Source organism: Lagenorhynchus albirostris, chromosome 5 (genome assembly GCF_949774975.1).
Source record: "Lagenorhynchus albirostris chromosome 5, mLagAlb1.1, whole genome shotgun sequence".
Lineage (NCBI taxonomy): Eukaryota > Metazoa > Chordata > Mammalia > Artiodactyla > Delphinidae > Lagenorhynchus > Lagenorhynchus albirostris.
The window spans coordinates 41837967-41844628 of NC_083099.1; the positions used below are offsets into that span (position 1 = coordinate 41837967).

Here is a 6662-nt window from a genome sequence, read left to right on the forward strand (position 1 = left end):
GGTTTAGGAAAAGCTATGGGATCCCTACTTTAGCATGTTTTTTTCCTTTCTCCCCAAAGCTGAAAATCACCATTTACAAGTACAATCCTCAGCTTCCTGACCCTGAATTCTTTTCATCTTTTGTCATGTGGCTACAAGGTGTATTGGAACTACCCATTAAAAGAGGTTTCATCAGTAACAAAATCAAAAGACAAATGTCAAATTGTGAGTTTGATATATACTTGCATATACATTTGATGTACATATATGCAATATACATCATAAAGTCTCGTGTCCCTAATATAAATATTATGTTGTTTATATATTATTTATGTATTGTTAAAACTGTAAAGAAAAAAGATTCTGTTTAGCCTGCTGAGCCAGATAGTGTCCCATCTCCAGTCTAAAGCATAAATCTTCTGAGGAAAGTAAAACCTCCCAACATCTACTTGATTTTTAAGAGACCAGGTTGGAGGGTAGAAGTCTATAATTAAGTTGCTGCAATTCGGGGTAGGGCCTCTGCAGGTCACACATCCATTTCATTCTGCCATATCTGGTCAGACCAGTGTACACCTGCTGACCTGTTTATGGTACTCCCTTTCACTCTTAAAAGTGTCTAAGTTTGGCCCATATTTGGTTACCCTACTTCAAGGAGACTCCTGATGCTCCTTAGGGAAGAGTTCATTTGGCTGATGTTGAAGGGTAAATGTCAAGTGAGAGAGAGAAGCAAGGAAAGACTCTGCAATGTGATAGGCAGAATAATGGCCCCCCCACAGATACCCTTGTGCTAGTCCCAGGAACTGTGAATGCGTTACTTTACATGTCAAGAAAGGAAAACATGATTAAATTAAGTATGCTGAGATGGGGAGATCATCCAAGATTATCCAGGTGAGCCTAATCTAATTACAAGGATCCTTACAATCAGAGGGACTTTCCCCACTGAGTTCACAGTTAGAGGATGTGACTATGGAAGAATGCTCATAGATGCAACATTGCTGGCTTTGAAGATAAAATAAGGGGACTACAATGCAAGGAATGTGGGCAGCCTCTAGTGCCTAGAAAAAGCAAGGAAACAGATTCTCCTTTAGAGCCTCTGCAAAGGAATACAGACCTGCCTACAGAACTGTAAGGTAATAAATTTATGTTTTTTCAGCCATTAATTATGTGGTAATTTGTTACAGCAGAAATAGGAAACTAATACATGGAATTGACAGCATTTCTAGTGAACCTTGAGGGATCCAACAAGCCATTCATTTAACAAATGTGTAAGTCCTTATATATGCCTGACCCAACGCTGAATAAGATGGACTTCTTAAGGGGTTTACAGCTCTGAAGGAAGACAATCACTGAAACATGTAGTTAAGGTTGTTATGAGGGTTCTAAAAGGGTTAGTAGGGGGTGGCATGAGGTATTTAGTGAGCACAGGGGAGTAAACCAGGATATGCAAACATGGGTGGAGAGCATCCCAGTTTGAAGGTATGGCATCGGTGAAGGTTCAGGCAGGGGTTTGAAAGCATATGGATCAAGGCAGTAAACAGCCAGTAGTATAGTTTGGCTGGACCATAAAATAGATGGAAAAGTGTAATGGAAGTGCAATTTGGGGCCTAGTGGTAAAGGGCCTAGAATGCCAGGCTAAGAGTTTGGACTTTATCCTTCAAGCAATGGATAGATATTTTTAAATAAAAGTTTTAAAGCAGGGAAGAGGGTCAGATTTATATTTTATAGAGATACCTCTGGTATAAGCTCCACTAGAACAGAGACCAAATTTGTTTTTTCTCACTCCCATAGGCACTTGTATCAATCAAGACAGGCTAAGTTATGCTGTGGTGACCAATAGCACCAAAAGTTTCAGTGCCTTAAAACAAAAGAAGTTTATCTCTTTCCCATGCTACATGCTCCTCATCGGTCAACGTGGGCCTCCGCTCATCTTAACCATTCAGGGATGCAGGCTGATGAAGCTACCACCACTTCAAACGTTGCCTGCTTCTGGGCAAGAGGGAAAAGAGTTCTGGAGCACCTCGAAACAGCAATTAAATGCTGTGTCTGAGAGTGACAAGGGTCACATCCACTTACACCTCATGGACCAGGACCAGGAAGTATAATCCCACTATGAGCTGAGGAGGGGTAAAATAGGCAGCGTTTGGTGATGATTTTTATTCATGATTAATATTTACTAATTGAACAGATGAATCAGTTCGAAAGAGTAAGAGATCATCTGATGAAGTCTTACCTAGTAGAAATAGAGAGCAGGGAAGGAACAGGAGACAGGAGTCAGTGAGTAATCAGATGTGCAGCGTATGAAAGAGCAAGTATGACTAGAGATTTTCAGTCTGGATTAGTGTAGGAAGGGTAATGTCAATTTAAAAAGAGACAGAGAGATGAGAAGGTGCACATTTGTATTTGTGCCTACGTGTGTAATTGGTAGAGTGCAGCTGAGACGCGCCTACATGTTGACCTCACCCTTTGCTGGGTAAGATCGGCAATCTTGGCTTCAGGCCCTTCGCTCAGGATACTCTGTCCTTTGTATCGAGGCGGTGCGGCGCCAGCTAGAAAGCAAAATCGGTCCCTGCTCTGGAGTGGATGGATAGACCCACCATAGGTAAAGAGCATGTAAGGAGCTTTACACGCATCCTCTCAAAACATTCCACGAGTAAGCTACGATTATGTTCCTTTTATAGTGAAGAGAATTATTAGACTATCTAGAATCCAAATCTGCTGTGTTATCCTGTGCAAGTTACTTCACCTCTCCGTGCCTTTGGTTCTTCAATTTTAAAATACTACTTACACCGAGAGTGGTGAGGGCTCGAGGCTGGCGGAAGGACCGGAGAGTAGCAAGAAGGCCAAAGCAACCAAAAACACCGCGCGCACACAACGAACACAGCGCCCGGCCGCCCGCCTCAGACCTGGAGGGTACCACGAACCAAACGTGGGGCGGGGACTAAGCCCGGCCTTTGGCCCGCGCAGTGAGATGGCGTCACGGCACCTTTCCACCCCCCCACCTGGAGCCGCCCGGGAACCGAGGAAAAGCTAGACCCCGCCCCTGGCCCGCGCGACGCACTGACGTCACACTATTCTCCGCCTCCGCTGGCGCTTCTGGCTCCCCGCGGGGGTTCTTGCCTCCGAAGATCTCCAAAGGCGGTTTGCAAGAGGAGCAGGCGGTGGTGTTCGTCTGGAGTAAGTGTGACAGCAGTTTGTAGTAATCGATGGCTTTGGCCTCCTGGAAGGGACATATCTGGACCAAGGGGCATCTTGTCTGACGATTGCACTGAGTCGGCACGCGGTAGTGATTGGGTAGTTCCTCAGAGCAACGTAGGTGCTGCCTCTCTGGAGAGAACAAGACGTTTAATCCAGACTTCTTTAAGGAGTTATATACAAGTGTTTCCTCTTCTCATTTCCCATTCACTCTTCAACTCATTTCATCTGTTAAAGATTAGTTATTTTGGGCTTCCCTGGTGGCGCAGTGGTTGGAAGTCTGCCTGCCAATGCAGGGGACACGGGTTCGTGCCACGGTCCAGGAGGATCCCACGTGCCGCGGAGCGGCTGGGCCCGTGAGCCATGGCCGCTGAGCCTGCGCGTCCGGAGCCTGTGCTCCGCAACGGGAGAGGCCACAACAGTGAGAGGCCCGCGTACCACAAAAAAAAAAAAAAAAAAAAGATTAGTTATTTTTAAACGGTGAAAGCCCACAAATATATTTGCATGCAAATATACAAATATAAAATGAAAACGTGTCAAAAGAGTTTAACTCCTTACTGAGGAACATGCAAGAGGTTACAAAGAATCCTAAGGAACATAGATAGTCTATATTCTGAAGTGAATGTACAGCTCTCCTTCCTCTACTTCTCCTCCATCCAATGGATCAGCAAGTTCTTTTGACTCCATTTACAAAACTGCATTCACCTCTCCATTTTCACAAACACCATTTTACTCTGAGCCGAAATCATCTGTGGATCGCACTGCTGCCTTCCAGTGGGCCTCACTCCCTCTGCAATCCATTCTCCATACTTCTAAAGGGATCATTTAAAAAAAACAAACAAAAAATGACAAAAAGTATAATCTAGATTATATTGCTCCCCTTCTTACAATCTACCAATGGCTTCTCCTTTGCTTGGAGATTTAAATCCACACTCCCTATGCTTACTTGCAAAGAACTGCATGATCTACACGTGCCTCTTCACCTACCTTATCTACCACTTTCTGTCTCCCTGCTGTGCTGCAGGGCCCTCTGGTTGGAATGCTCTTTCCCCTAAATTTTGCATTGTTGCCTTTTAAAAAATCTTCAGATTTCAGTTTGAGAATTGCCTGCACAGAGAAGCCTTCCCAGACCCTCCGTTCTAAAGTGGCCACTCGGTCATCTGTTTAAGCACTTTGATACATGACATACTCATTTGTTTATTGTCCATCTCCCCACCCCCAATTAAAATGAAAGTATGTAAATTCAGTGAGAAGAGCCCTTACCTATACTGTTTACTGCTGTATTCTCAGCTAGTAGAACACTTAATGAGTTGAGCATGTTATTCATCCCCTAGTTGGGGCTTTATCCTTCAAGTAGTTAATTGTAACAAATCTCATTATTTAAAACAAGTGTTTCATCAGATCGTTATAAAATATATCTGGTTATGTAGGGTGAAAAATACTTTGGATCAAAGAAAAATGGCATAAAAAAATACTTTCTGTGCTTGATGTCCAAAGGATTATTATCAAAGATGTTTTTTTCAAGGATGCTAGCGGTTTTTTTTTTTTAATGCCTAGATCAATTGCAATCTAGTAAAGGAACTTTGGCTTAATAATTCAACCTAAGATACTTGGAATGAAACTTCAAAAAAACCCCACTTATTTAGCAGACATTTTTTTGCACTTATCTTTGGGCAGGCTCTATGTAGGATGCTGGAGGATTCCAAATAAAACCTGATAGAGGTGACATCTGAGTTTTGGCTTTCAATATGAGTGGACTGAGAATGTGAATAGGTGAAAAGGAGAGAAACTGGCACTTTAGACAGAGGTGTAAATTTGTAACCGAGCAGGACCCTATGGGGCCTCCCCAGGACAGACCCCTTCCCCATATCCTCTGCTTTGGCTCCTCTCTGAAGTACCTAGATAATAGTATCTGATGCACATTTCCTGAGCTGTTTTACAGATATGAAAACCCCCACCAAATGGAAGAAATTAACTACTTGATGATAATGAGCATGTGGCCCCCAGGCCTACCAGCGCCTAAGGATTATAACTTTTAACCCCTGTGACACCGCCCTGTCACCTCACTACCAGTCAATCAGAGAATTGTGCGCGAGCTGATCACATACACTGGGATGTCCCTCCCTCACCTGGCCTTTAAAAATGCTTTGCTGAAACCCATGGGGAGTTCGGACTTTTTGAGCACTAGCTGTCCTGGACTCTTTGTACAGCGCCCTACAATAAATGCTGCACTTTCCTTCATCACAACCGAGTGTCAGTAGATTGGCAGGTGGATCCAAGTTTGGTTTGGTAACAAATTCTGTTTGGAAACAATACAAATGAGATTAGCTGGAAGGATAGGCAGGAGTCATATCATCAAGGGACTTAAAGTTTGGATCTTATTCCACGGGGGAAGCCAACAGATATTTTTAAATGGAGTTGTGAAGTGGTCCTCTGTTGTTAGCGTTGTTATAGATAAAATTGTGACTAACTGGACAACATTAGCTATGTAAATAGACCAAAGTAAACCTTACATACTTAATCAAAATCTACATATGCCAGCTACTGGTAGGTGATTATGAACTAAAGGCGTTTCCAGTAGACCTTAGAATTATACATTAGAGCCAAATGAGATATTAAAGAAGATATTTATTTTTCAGCAATTGTTTATAGGTACCAGTCATGATCAGGCATGTGGTGGGGGAGGGGAAGGGAAGGGGGAACCTTGAAGCTATTTTCAGTATGTCAAAACACCTAACAGGAAACTGTGCATTTCCCCTCAACAAGGCTGAATAGGGTGATTAAAATTCCATGTTTATTTTCTTTGGGTTGGAATTTAAAAGAACTCATTATGAGAACACTGATCATCTCAGGCTGATCAGAAGCTCTGATGAGATGGCAGAGGTATCCGGTTTTTTAAAAGAAAAAATGAACTGAAATTTATTGCAGTTTGCTAAGTAAAATTATTTAGAATGCGGAAAAGCTGTTGAATGGAAGGAAAATGTGCAAAACAGTGAAGTATGAAATTCAGATCCCACCTTTACAGTCTCTTTTACATAAAAGCCAAATCTGCTTCTCCCCAATTTTCCATTTCAGTGATGGCCTCACCGTGTACTCAGCTACAAAACCCAGAAGGCTAGGCATCATTCTCCCCTCCTGTCTCAATTTATTTCTCCTATTTAATCACACATCAAACTATTGGCTCTACCTCTGAAACTCTTATAGAATTTTACCCTCTTCTTTATTCACACTGTTATGGCCTTGTTTGATGTTATGGGAAACACTCTTCCTTCACCACATTATGGCTTTTTCCTTTGTTTTGCTGAGTAGTAGAAATAACAAACTTGGGGAAACCAATGTGACCCTGTCCAAAAAGATAAATTATGATAAATTATGATAAATTATGATAATAGGGAAGAAAACATGTGGTATTTGTCAAATTCCTGTGAGGTGTTCTTCTGCATCCAAGAGTTATGCTTGCTTAGCTATTTATTTTTTATTCGAAAAGAGGG

General features: G+C 42.4%; 1 long non-coding RNA gene across 1 annotated transcript in view; it reads right to left on the reverse strand.

Annotated features, from left to right (window-relative positions):
• LOC132520459 (uncharacterized) overlaps nucleotides 1-2968 on the reverse strand; it is a 42251-nt gene extending 39283 nt beyond the window's left edge. Inside the window, exon 1 of the long non-coding RNA XR_009540551.1 lies at nucleotides 2765-2968. This is a non-coding gene — a long non-coding RNA (uncharacterized LOC132520459). The remainder of the gene's footprint in view (nucleotides 1-2764) is intronic.
• Between the last annotated feature and the right edge of the window lie 3694 nt (nucleotides 2969-6662).